Genomic DNA, 10,547 nt, shown 5'->3' on the forward strand with positions numbered 1-10,547 from the left:
ACCTTTTTTTGTTGCAAAAAAACATGTTTTTTTCTACATAATCTCCTTTCAACTGTATACACTTTTCTCAGTGATGATAAAAGAGGTCGAAAACCTTTTTATTATAAGAACTGTCTTACTCCTAAAAATTGCCATCAACTGCCGAATTCACTTCTTCATTGTGGAAACATATTTGACCACTGAGCCATTTTTTCAAGCTTGGGACCAGAAAATAATCCAAGGAGGCAAAATATGGTAAATAATGTTCATGATGGATGGAGTCTGACCAGATACAAAATCCTCTAGGACCTCATTTCTCATAAGTGTCTTTAATCCAAGAAAGAGCCTCTTTTATGAAAAGCATCTCGGCTTGGAAAACAGTGTCTTGAGGAGTGAGGGTTATGGAGGCTTCCCTCACTACTTGATCACCTTTAGTGATTATAAATCCCAAACCAACGCCTACCTCGGCCACTCTTCGATCAATCCGAGAATATATGAGTTTGGTCTTCAATCTCCTTATTTACATTTCCACATTTTCGTTTGGTTTATTTCGTCCTTGTGGAGGTTAGGAAAAAGATTGGAGATAATTGTATACTGAGCAAGACTAGATGGATAACTCTTCATTTTGAGATGACGCCATTTATTAATGCTCTCATCCTAGGTATTGTCGATGAGCGGACGAGCCATCGTTGCAAGACGCTGTGCCTCTAAGAAAAGGAAGAGAATTTCAAAGAATAACTCCAACCCCGTATGGACGTCGAACGCATAGGATGACAGAGACCAAGCAATCCTGGTCTATGGATTTTGTCGAGAAGAGTTTGTTGCCCTGGCGTAATATTCTATGCCCAAATAGAGCTCCATATATTAAGGCAGTTTTGACCACACTAAGGTAAGCCCATAGTCCTTGGCGTGGGCTAAGGCCCCAGGTTTGTACAATAAGTCCCTTCATGGAGAAGCTTCTTAGCTTTGGACAATTTTGCTCTCAGATGAGTTTGGAATATAAAGGTCTTAAAAATATTGGTTTTTCCAGAATAAATCTGTTTCCAACTCCAGATTTGAACAAATGTAGCCAATTTAAAATTTATCATAACATCAGATCTGTTAGCATAAACTTAAGCTCTCTAGCAAAAAATAATTTCACACGTTGTTCGTATTCGGAGAACATCTCAAGGATTTTTTTTTCTTTTTAAGTACATTTTCGTCATCTAAATCTGATAAGCTTACTTTGATAAACATAGATCTTAAGGTTGACAAGATATCGATGTCTAAACTTGGTTCAGATTTTCAGTTCACACCTTGTATATTACCGATTTAATACTCGAACATAATCAGCTGATGTGCCATAATATTTTTTTGACATTGGCACAGGAATTGATTTTACACACGCCGGGAATTGCTCTTTTTTGCATCTTCAAACTTATTAAACTATCTAAAGTTAGAAGACGAGAGATTTAATGATATATTTTCACTGCTCATGAAGGCATAAATGGAATATTTTAGTATTGATGCATACAATTTAACATTGTAACGAGAAGGACCACTAGTTTATGGCTAATTTTTCGTAAAATAGGAACTTATATAACTTTAACTTAGGATTTATATACAAAATTAAACATACAAGTGACTTTGCATATTATAATAAACTGTTGATTGTTGAAGTTTATACCCATTTTATTTTAGAAATACTTAATTTTCTGATTAAATTATTCTTTTAATAACGATAATTCATTTTGATTTTAAACGTTAAAACGAGTTTTAAGTTTAATGATCAGTTGACAAATGAATGAGCTATGAATAATTTTTTATCATTTTGTGAAAATACAAAAAGGTTTTAAAATGGAAGATTTTATGCTGTACTTTTACAACTCAGGACGTATTTTTAAAAAAACAACATATTTGTATATTTTCTTGTTTTACATAGGTTTTCTTTCATACCAGACCTCAAATTCCAAATTCCCATTTATTTAAGAACAACTAGATTCTAAAAGATAAAATGTTTGATATTTAAGAAGCGTTATCGGTAATTATACCATAATTTTTACCAACAGTAAATTTGATGTAAATATTAAGACCTCCGGGAATTTCGCCTCTTGTAGATTTTGTCACATGTCATGTTCGCCGATTATTTTTGTTATTTTTTATCTTTGGTTCGAACTTTATCTTTATTTTTGTATCTGAGTTAAAGATGTGAAGAAGAAGAACAATGGGAAGTAGTAGTGAGGAAATAAGGAAGGATTAGTGTTTATAATGACAAAGGAGTCACGGGTCCGGGATCATGAGTCGTGAAATTTTTAGAAACTGTATCCGTAGAAAGAAAGAAAGGTTTCAACAGTAAAGTCTAAGTTTTGAAGCAAAATATGTAAGAGACAAAAATGTATGCGGAAAAATTGAAGGCAGAAAAAATGTATGCTGCAAAATTACCTAAAACCTTTCAAAGCTGTTGGTAATTTTTTTTTATAGAATGGGGGCTCTTTTTACTCAGTTTTGACCATTGTGACAGAAGGATTTTTCAAGTCCTATTTTTTAATGACCTTTTTTATAAAAAAAAAGAATCAAGACAATGAACAAGATAATATCAAATTGTAACAAAAAAAGAATCCATATTTTGACATATACTTTTTATTTTTCAAAAAAGTTATCTTTTTGGCAAATTAGACAACATAATGTATTTAGTAGTCAATAAAGTAAGTATTCCCATAGGGGCATTCACAAGCTACATGGATCTTTTTTCACACAAATATTTTATATGTATATTAATCAAGTGACTTTGTTTTTTTATATATATAATATTTTTCTTTTAAAAAAAATATTACAGTTTGATCTTTTTTATTCTTTATCTCTCTCCATCGAGGAGGGATGGGGTTTTAGACCCCTGCCTCCTAAGCAACAACTTGGTGTCTGAATGTCCCATAAGACTATTTAATACCAAAGGATCTCATGAATTTCTATTAAAAAGCAAATTAGCCAGTTTTTTTTTAGATCTCCCAATATGTAGAATATTTTTATATACGATCTCCAAAAAAAAAAGTTTTATTCAACAGTTATTTTGTTGTGTTGTAAGGGAGTTTTTGAGAGCCTTCAAATATCATATTTACTCTCAATGTAAATAAATACATAGAGCCATACCCTATGTATGTGTGAGTATGTACATATGCCTACTGCTATAAATCCACAAAAAGGCTTTTGAAGTTTCTCCCTTTTATTCCTTCTCTCTATTTACATAGCTATTAAACATTCAGAGTGACTCGACAAATATTAAAAAGTTAAATTGATATATATTTAAATATTGTGTAGTTCTAGGTACATATAATGTATACTTAGGCTGTTCCATATTTGGATAATACAGATTACACTGTCCTGTTTTTGCTTTAATATTTTTCTCGGACTTCACAAATACCTTTTCTGTCGGAGACGGTCAAAAAATTACTTTGTCGAAGTTTGAGGCCTCTCAGGCCATTTTTGGCGTAGCTCAACTCATTTTAAATTGAAAAAAATGGTATTTTTGGATCGACAAGTGGCCATTGTTAGACCTCTATTACTGTCCCAAATACAAAGTACGGTATAACTTTATTTTTTCTTTGTTATGATGCGTGACAATCAGGCTTTAAAAGTAGCAGCGAATTGGCGTGTTTCATTCTAGAGACGGGATTCTATAGTTTAATTCCTAAAGTTCAAATACTAAAACTAATATACTAATTAATTTTTACAATTTGAAATTTCTTTGAACTCAATTAATTCCACAAATAATGATGTGAGAGAGCTTAAATTATTTTCATCAGATCTGGTGTTATACAAAAATTCTTAATTTTTTTGGGGTAGTATAATAGCCAAAAAACACACCATTAATATAGTGATCATCATTTTGGGTATATGAATATTCAATAAAGTCATTATGCTTAATTAAAGTTTTGTAAATCGTTTATATAATATTATTTATCTCATTTTTTGTTTTTAATTTGTACAACATACATGTATGATAAGAAATTTAGGGGACTAGCGACGCCATTGGTCCCCAGTAAAAAAAAGTCTTTTTGCAGCCCAAGAAAAATATTAGCCTAAAAGTGGAACACCCTAGTACACAAATGTACATGTTATTTAACATATTAAAAATATGGCTAATAACTCTTGACATGACTCATCAGAAACACCTTCATAGGAGTTTTGTAAGCATGATACAGGCATTATTTAAAAGAACATATGAACATTACATATTTAGGTATAACAAATGTCAGTCATTATTAACAAATGTAAATTTACATTTTTTTTTTCTTCAAATAATTAGGTAGACAAAGAAGTGAGTTAAATTAAGTTTTGGGTTTTTTATAGAAAATATGTGCTTCTTTTCATTTCGACTTAATTCATATATCTGTAGATCTAATGATATTTTATACCATATGAAAAAAAGAGTTCAAAGAACGACCTACGAAATAAATAAAATATACAAATTAAAGTTATTAAACCAGGAATTCCCAATCTGTAGGTCGCAACCCTCACTGGAGTCGCTTAAGTCTCTATATGATACCTAATGTCCTTGTATTCTTATGTTAATATCAATATTTTCTAATTATAATAGTAAACTAAATTAAAATTTATTATTGTAAAATTTTCAATAGCCTATGATGAATTGAGAGATAAGAAAAGAAAAAGATAGATATAGTGAGGAATTTTAAGATATGGTTTTGACGCAAAACATTCTGACATTGTGCGAAAGCGTGTCCAGTATTTCAAGAACAAAGCTAGTCATATAAAAAAAATGAAATCGCCGTAGCTCATTGACAACGTGCTCGGGAGAAGTTATTCTCTTAAACTTAGTACCGGGCCGTGGAAAATTATTTACCGATGATGTCAATATACTTTTTAAGAGGTTTTGTGGCAACCAATCTGATTGTTTCATATTTTTACTGTTAAAATAAACAAAAATCCTTCCTATGAGAGCGTAACAACTTCCACACGTAAGACCATGTCCAATCAGGAAACAAAGAGGATCGAAATTGCAGCCCTCCTCCGAGCGGGAGTGCCTCATAGCAACATTAAAGAACAGGTTGGGGCCTAGTTGAAGACAATTTACAAAGTTTCCAAGCGCTTGGAGGCTGGGGGTGATCTCAAGCATTCCCCTGGGGCTGGCAGGAAGCCTACTGTCTCAACAAGGCAAGTAAAGGCAGTGTTCAAGAGGACTCCCAACAAGTCCATTGCCGACATGGCCAAAAAGATGGGAACGTCGAGATCAACTGTTTCAAGGGCATTGAAAAGGGCTGGAGGAAAGTCCCTGAGGCGTACTGAACGCCCTCTGCTAACTGAACGTCAGCGAGAAGTCAGACTTGAGCGTGCCAAGAAAATCTTGAATGATATCAAGAGCTCATCTGGACACATCATCATTTTTTCGGATGAGAAAACTTTTACGGTCGATCCTGTTTTCAACAGGCAAAATGACCGTGTTGTGAGCTTTGGAGATGTTTGGGGATCCAACGGGAAGGCCATGAAGCCGGTATGGTTCCCCACTGGCTCAGATAAACAGCGGAGGATTATGTGAAGATTCTGGCGTCCAAGGTCCTTCCGTGGATCAAATTCATAGTCGGCAACTCTCCTTGGGTTTTTCAACAAGATGGAGCACCCGCCCACGCTTCCAAGAAAGCCCAGGAGGGGCTCAAGGACAACATGAACTTTTGGTGAGGGGACTACTGGCCCCCTCAGAGCCCAGATCTGAACCCACTAGACTTCTCTATCTAGGCGCACGTGGAGACCAAGGCCTGCAAAAAACGACACAAGAACATAAATGCCTTAAAGGCTGCTGTCAACAAGGCCTGGGCCTCTATAGACGCCGATTACATCCAGCGAGTCTGTGGCAGCTTCAGACGTCACCTGACCAATATCATTGAGTCAAATGGTGGCTACATTGATTAAATTTGATCACAAACTATTTTATTATTCTAAATGTATAAATAAATTGTTTCTCAAGTCAGTCGAAATGTCATTATTGTCCGCAATATGTTCTGAACAAAAATCGGTAAATAATTCTGCACCGCCCGGTATGTGTACGTTCGCACCCACGTGATTGCTTGAGAAAGAAATATACTTTATGTATATGGATTTCAATAAAAAATTCCTAGGCTAGATAGAGTAAATTCAATTCTATAATATTTACTTATACTTAATCAGTGCAACTCCATCTAAACAATTGAAGGAAAGGGACATAAAAAAAAGCATACTTGATTTTTGGCGGCAAGTATCAACAGCAAAGTATCCCAACAATTGAAGCTTCATATTTTGTGGCTCTCAGATTCGTCAAAGTCAATAAATATCATACCATTGACGAGGAGTTGAAGCTCCCAGCCACAAAAGACACTTTTTGAGTTATTCTTTAAGTTAAAATATGCTAACAAAATTAATATAATATTTTTGTGAATTAAAAACGTCAGTGTAAGAATACACGACATGTCTGATGATTTTATGGAACAAATAATCCATGAAAGAAAATCAGCTCTACCTGGAATATTTAGCATCAACAAATGTTGAAAACTGTTCTCAGTTACTGGTTTACATGAGGTATATTTATCAAGGTGATTTAAAAGATGAGTGTCATCTTTTAAAAACCACTTGACAAGACAACTTCTGTACGCGATGTCTTTAACAAAGTTGGTTCATTTCTGCAAATCATATCATAACTTCCCTGGTGGAAATGTTTGGGTGGTTTGCACAGTTTTTCAGTTCTGTTTAAGATCACACTGCACCAGATTTTTCGTTTTCCAACAACAAATCTATGTGAAACAGGTTTTTCAAGTTTGTTGGTAATCAAATCTAAATATAGGACTAAACATGTTGCAAAAGAGGATCTCCGTTGTACTCTTGCAATAACAGCTCCAAGGATTTCAGATCTGGAGAAAAAGAAACAAGCACAGTCTTCTCACTGACGCTTTGTGGCTTTTGCATTTTGAACTTTTTTGTAGTTAAAATATAACAATTGTTCAGTTGATAAAATTATTATAATTTCCTTATTGAAAATCTGTAAATAAAACACATTGTGTCTACTAATTTTTTGAGATATTTAGAAGTCAAATTTAATATGTAGCCTATTACAAGTTGCCTCCAAAAGTGAAGTGGGTCAACCCCACTAATTTTATCCTTGAAGTAACCACAATTTGACAAATGTTATCTGGGATCACGACACCAGATAAGTTTTGAATCACTGTTCTGAACTGTAGTCTGGAGTTATCAGGCGTCGATGAATTTTGTTTTAGTAATATAGAAGATAACTCCCGAACAAATCTTTAGTGTTTATATCCATTTTTCATGAGCACACTCACGTGTAACAATTCACTCGATGCATAGGCATTCACTCCTCAAAAATAAGAAAATAATAATAAGAGCATGAGAAAAAAAATGATGTTATTTGATGATCCAACAATTATTTTTTTAAATTTTCTCTCTCTGCAGCCACCATGGCCTCCAGTCTAGCCTTGAAAGCCTTCCCAACCTTGATGAAGTAGTCATACCTATCACCCAACTTTTCTCAAGCAGAAGCAACATTGCAGTGGGGGAGTTTTGGTAACTTTCAGGCTCTCCACTAAGTCCAATATTCTATATTTCATTGGCGAACACACCGTAAATGAGAGGGTCCCCAAGTTTGGAGACCAGAAATTGATGAGGTTTTCCTTGATCAAGTTTGAATTGTTTTGCTCTAATGGCCGGATATTGATTCTTGTTGTTGTTATTGAGCCCCCCTTGGCATTACGGAAAAGCTCAAGAGAGCAATTCACAAGGTGTGCATATTCTTAACAGATAGATGCACCCAAAGATAATCTACCATCTATTTTATTCTTCCTCAATCGCCTTTGTCTGCTTACGAATTGCAACAAATAATACAGTGTAGGAATGCCGATACATTTTACCACAATTTTTATTTAATAAATTAACATAAATTCCAAGTGGTTTTATGAACCTCTAATTTGCACGGTCTGATTTGCTTACGTACACTATATGAAAGGTAAACACATATCAAACAAAAGTAGTTTTACCAAAAAAAATTAAAACGAAAGAAAAAAGAAAAAACTGCCATCCACAAAGAATATTTTCAGGTCATTTTATAATTTATAATTAAATGAAATTATTTGCCTCTGTCGTTCACATGTATGACAAAGTGAAAGTTTTTTTTTCTTTTATTACAATTCTCAGCAAATCTTTTAAAATCATAATAACTCATTTAACAATAGTATTTATCTCAAGAAAATGTATTGATAGAGATTTGTTTATACCTCTATTGGCGATCGTTGTAGCTTTTTGAAATATCCTAGAGGCTATATTTTGATGTATTTTTAAATTTTTTCTTTTGAAAAAAAAGAGGGAACTTTATGAAAATATAATAAACAAGAAAGATATAACAACAAAATAAGATATTTTTCTGTGTACAATACATTAGCCACCATAATATACCCTTCTCATTTTCTACAATTTTACTTACTCCCAGGAATGAATTACGGAATTATAATGGAAAGAAGTTGTATCGTTTTGGGATGTAAAATAGGACATCCAGGATGTCATCAGTATCTAACACAGGCTATAAACAAAATAAAAAATATAGCAGGTAGAATGTAAAGTTCTTGGACTAACATACCTACTATATATTTGTTTAAATTCAATTTATTAATAAAATGTAGTAATGTAATATACAAGGTGTATAGAAGTAATACAATTTTAAGATGCTATTTTTATCATACGATTTCTTGCTAATATCAAAGTAGTCCTCAGCTTAAGCGATTACTTTGTTTTTTTCAAAGAGCATTAGTTCATCCAGTAGCTGGTGAAACAATTAGTAGCTTAATCAATTCAACTTAGCTATTGTTTTCAATTATTTGTGACAAAGTGCACTATTTTGATGACACTACACTATTTCTTATTAAATGGAATCTTCTTTTTTTATGTGTTTTTAACCTTCTAACGCTCCAAAAATTCTTCCTCGATGTTCATTTCCCCTCATTTAAATTTACCAAACCATTTTTGATTTCGTTGGTGGAAAGTGCGAAAAATGTATATGAAGCAAAGTAAATTTGTTTTACTATGTTAGCATTCGAACTTTTCAGCCGACCTGTTACGAATAAAAAAAATATATATCAAAATTGAATGGTGCATTTTAAACAATTAGTATAACAAAGATATATCTTTATTCTATATGGATGGAGTTTTCTCCAAAGGAATAAAGTGCAAAAGATGAGCTATTCACCTTTATCTCCATATCTTTTTAACTTTTACCTTTGATGGATAAAGTAAATAATGATAAACTGCTAGGAATTGAATTTAGTAAGGAAAAAAGTTATAGGCAGTTCTACGCTGACGACAATTTTATTATCATAGAGGATGAATCAGAAGAAGAAATTAAGAAAAAGGCTAGATATTGTTTGCGACTCCATGAAAAATTTAAAACGTGGTAGAGGAGGAATTAAAAGCGTGAGAGCAGAAGAAAGGACTGCTGTAGAGTTGAAGGCTATATTGAACATTATCATGAACCATTATCACATGATGGTGGGAATAAAGGGCGATAACCCTAAGAAATGCATTGCATACCAAGTGGCTAAAGTACTGAATAAGCTAAAGATACCCATTGACAAATGAACCCAAACAACTTTTAACCTACTACTAGTAGTACGAAGAACTGTATTTCAAGCCAACTTTAGGAGGACTTCTTCCAAATTTAGCCCTGAGTTATGCACTGTGCCGGCAAGAATGATAAAAAGGAAAAGGAAAAGATTTTAAACATTTACAAGGCTTTAAAAAATGTTGGAGATGGAGTATGTAGAAATTTGCAAAGTCATATCTACAACAAATCTTTATTGTGCAACTATTTTATAAAAAAATGCCAGAAAGAAAGTTGTGCTCCTTTAAATGTGGAAAACTAGACAGAACATTGCATATTTTTACGGACTGTGTAAAAACAGCAAATTTTAGAAAACTTGGTACAAAGATTTTAGAGATTTTGAATTTGGTAGAAAAGTCCTGGACTTTTCTTTTCGGGCCCTTCGAAGGGTGTAGAAAGGCGACTATCAGAAGGAATCTGTTGAGTCAAATTAAAAAAATTGTAATGATTTGCAAAATGGATGGGTAGATAAAGCCCATCGATTTACAGAAGAGTCGTCTTATGCTTTATCTGTTATCTATCAATTATTTCAATGAAGAACTGTACTTCTTAATGGACTCAACTATTTTAAAAAGCTTTCTAATTTGCCAGTAACATCTGCCCTAAAAAATCTCACAGTGAAATGATCATCCAAATGAGGAGTGTAAACGCCTTTATGTATTTTTCTCCTCTTTTAATTATCTATATTTCGATGTATATATCTATATTATATTTTTAATGTTTTGTTTTTAGAGCATATACATCGGGATGAAATTTTTAAAAATATATATATATATTATTTTATATTAATTTTATTGATTTTTCACTCATATTTTCGTCTACAAAAAAAAGTAGAAGGCTCTATTAGAACAACATTTAATAAAGATACAATTTTAAGGCGTTCTCATATTTTGATCTACAAAATATTTTATTTTGAAAAACAGTATATTGATTTGAACAATCA

This window comes from Lepeophtheirus salmonis, chromosome 1, assembly GCF_016086655.4.
Source record: "Lepeophtheirus salmonis chromosome 1, UVic_Lsal_1.4, whole genome shotgun sequence".
Taxonomy (NCBI): domain Eukaryota; kingdom Metazoa; phylum Arthropoda; class Copepoda; order Siphonostomatoida; family Caligidae; genus Lepeophtheirus; species Lepeophtheirus salmonis.